The sequence below is a fragment of the Fopius arisanus genome, unplaced genomic scaffold, assembly GCF_000806365.1.
Source record: "Fopius arisanus strain USDA-PBARC FA_bdor unplaced genomic scaffold, ASM80636v1 scaffold00114, whole genome shotgun sequence".
Taxonomy (NCBI): Eukaryota; Metazoa; Arthropoda; class Insecta; order Hymenoptera; family Braconidae; genus Fopius; species Fopius arisanus.
Window position 1 is genome coordinate 70,962 of NW_011887853.1, and position 3,649 is coordinate 74,610.

General features: G+C 40.1%; 1 long non-coding RNA gene across 1 annotated transcript in view; it reads right to left on the reverse strand.

Moving 5' to 3' along the window:
* Positions 1 to 1,023: 1,023 nt before the first annotated feature.
* Positions 1,024 to 3,649, reverse strand: part of LOC105271619 (uncharacterized) — a 36,291-nt gene continuing 33,665 nt past the window's right edge. The window contains exons 2-3 of the long non-coding RNA XR_892662.1: positions 1,188 to 1,399; positions 1,024 to 1,113 (exon numbers count right to left, since the gene is read on the reverse strand). This is a non-coding gene — a long non-coding RNA (uncharacterized lncRNA). The remainder of the gene's footprint in view (positions 1,114 to 1,187; positions 1,400 to 3,649) is intronic.

The following is a 3,649-nucleotide window of genomic DNA, read 5'->3' on the forward strand; positions in this document are numbered from 1 at the left end:
ATTAGTAAAAAATATGGCTGAACAGCAATTAGAGGCGATAAAATAGTCGCTGGAGGGAATGAGAGATGGGAGAGGCCCTCACCTCGGCGTTCCACGCAACAAGAGAACAAGAGATGTTCTCGGCTCGGTTTCCCAAGCAAAACGCTCTAATTGATGTTTTGAATTCCTCGTAATATTCCCAAAAACGTTTCTAAAGGATGACGTAACCGAAAATTCTCGAATACGATGTCTAATGCGCAGTTGAACCGCGTCGAACAATTAAAATTTCTCACACGAGGCGCGATGTTCTCCAACAGATGTTTTCCGTAAAACGGCTCTACCAGCACGAATTCTTCTCTCCCGCACTGAGCATTGGCTAGTTAATAATTAGAAGGCGCGGAAACGACCCTGATACACACTCGTAACGTGAAAACCGCAAAATTAAAAATGAAAGCATGGTAATGTTCACCCCGAATCCTCCTCCTCGTCACCAAGCTTTATCTCAGCAAAGTCTCGGACTCTTTCTCTCCTCCCTGGTCTCTGAAGGTTTCTTGATCAATTTATATCATTATGTGTTGGAGTTTCAATGAGTCATAAAGTTTCAGTGAGATCGATTCATTGCCATTTATTCATCAATTTCTCAGAAGTCTGCAGACGGTTGAGTTTCTGCGGAAAATTTAACGGTTCGAAACCCTTCAACTTGCTTGTAAAAATAACCCGAAATAAGGATGGTTCTAAAAAAAAAATGGACAAACTGTAAATTTTGCTTATTGTTATATATATTTTTAAAAACCTTTCATTCTCAGTATACAGAGGTAGTTATAATAAAAAACTTCTTATTCTAAGTAATAAAAAAATACGAAAAAAATAAAAAGTTGTCTGGACAATGCATCTGAAACATACAAAATATTTTTTTTTATCAATTTCAATGCACAGCGGAGTGATGTGGATCATGGAATGAAGAATCGATAGATATTTACATTATGTGTTGTAATGATTCTGGGCATCCAGAATCATTACAGTCGCTGCTGCAATGGCGTGAGTGTGGGGCAGCATCTCCACTGCCTCATCCTCACGGCGAACCAGCCGGAGAAAATTGAGGAATTCCTTCAATACCTGATGGAGCCGTGATTCCTATAACCAAAAATGATACATCAGTTGAAGAAGAAATATGTAAAAAGGATCACTGATTGTGATAGACAACTTACATTATTTGCATAAAAATGCTCTCCGAGGTACGCCATGAACTTCCCCACCAAGTCCATGGGTACTTCGAGTTTGGCAATTAGGGGGTAGTATCTTGGGATTTTTTCCCAAGTTCTCTCCAGCTAGTCCAACCACCAATCCACCATCCGACCATCGTCTTCTTCCCATTCCTGCCTCATCTCGGGGTCCGGGAAAACGTATATTTCAGGTTTCACTAAAACATAAAAAAAGCGATGATTCATTATTAAAATCGATGGATGACACTATGATGTTCACTACAAATTTTCACGTTCGACGACATTTACTTGTTGCTCGGATTAGATGAGATGTACTGACGAAGCTGCAAGACAATGTTTATTTGTCTCGCTTATGCGTCTAAGCCTCCAAATATTTTCCGTCTCACTCTAGGTATCTGACGTAAAAACTCTAAATATTTACATCTAGAGGACGGTAAAGAATGGAGCATTGACAGAGATTTAATGTGGAGAAAATATTCTTTATTCAATACATATATATGCCTAGATATTTTTACAGAATAATATTACTGAGTTTTCAAAGCATAGATGATTACAATCCTTTCACTTTAACATTTTAATATTATAAATTTTAAAAAATCAAAAATAATGAAGTACAAGTACTGAATTTTTTTCATTGTTTAATTATCGGATGGTAGAAGTCAGTTTTTCAAAATAATTTTCCCTCGGAAATTACAACTGAAATAGACAAAAAATGAAAGAAATTAGTAATTGAGTCAGCGGATTGCTAAGATGGTAGAATTTTGTTATTAATTTACCTCTGGATAGACTTTAATATTGGTTGACAATCGCTTGGGATGTTTAAATGATCCCATTGGTCAAAAGTAAATATTTCCATGAGGACAGAAGATCAGCTTGGGTCGAACATCTCCCATTTCGACGAAAGTTCCACCAGCTTTGTAATGGCGATTGATGATTTCTCTGAGTTTTTTCATCATAGCTCTTTCAGACATCACCTCTTTCCGTTCTTCAGGTACGAAAATTCGAACAGGTTCCACATCATCATCGTCTGAGTCATCTGCTGGTGGGCAGACAGCTTCCCCCACTCTAACGAAGGGCTCTGTGCCCTCTGCTGAATTAGGTGGCACAGTCTCAACATTCACTGGCATCATTGGTGCAACCTCTGGATTCTCGAGAGAACCACCCGCCTCTATCTCCATTGAATCCGCGTCTTCCACTACCGTCATCAAGTTGTCTGCTGTGGAATTTGGATGATGGATTGAACCTTTCTCATCAGGTGCTGGGCTCTCTGGCGACTCTGCTTTTGGGCTTGTTGGAGAGTCTGCAATTTTCACAATCCCCTTCTCCTCAGGCAGTGGATTCTCTGGAGATTCTGGTTCAGGACTTGCAGGGGAGTCCTCAGGTACTGGACTCTCTGGAGAGTCTAAGATATCCATTATCTCTTTCTCCTCAAGTGTTGGATCATTTCCTTCATTCAGTTGGATAGTTGAGTCCGGTTCTGCTATCACGACACTAATAGATGAATCGTGATTGTTTTCATGCACATCACGCGTAGCCTCAGGACTTGACCGAGTAAAAACATTCCAATCATCATCACCACTACTATCCGATGCTATTTCAGAAAAATCCAGGACCGCAGATGAATTTTCTGAGGGGTTTTCAAGATCAGACTCTCCATCTGATGAGTCGATCAACTCAATTGCACTTGATGCCAGATATCGTTTCATTCTCTCTGAAGCTACCAATTTTTGAATGAATTGACGAATTGTACCTACTTCACAAGTAGAAATCGTATCAGTTGAGGTCGGTTTGTCAGCTGACATCACACTAGTGGAGAACTTTTACACTCAACTAACGGATTGAAAATGCGCTCTGTACTGAGCAGAAGATGACTTATAACATTCATTCAATCATGTGTGTAAGCCCCTCCCCCCTTTCCCGCCCGGCCCTTGGTGGTCCACTTCGACCATATTTTTTTAATCTGTGTAACGTGACATTTTCCCGGTGAATGGGAAATGCCCATTACCTTCGCCCTACTTCCCCTGAGCCTAACAAAACCTGCTAAAATTTAACCTTATGGGCGCCAGGTAATTTTTGACCGGAATTACCAAACCGGAAAAAGTTCTTAATCCTAAACTTAACTAACCTCGAAATTCATTGTATCGAAAATCGTACCTCGAAATCCTAAGATCTTAACTCAAACTTAGTCTCTAAAATCCAAAAAGGGAACCTGAAGGGAACGGAAAGGATAATTAGGCTTTTGGGGAAAGGTGACGGTCCTCGGGTCGCTCAGTATGCCTGTTGTGGAGAGAGGGGTGGATTGTAGATGGGAACAAGGTTATGGCAAAACCGGGAAAAATATCAAAAGGAAAGGGGCCGGGAGGCGAGAAATAAATTTATGCAACAAAACATTGTCCTTACGTGTTCCGCTATTCATGTAAAAATTCGGTACAATAATAATAAATGAT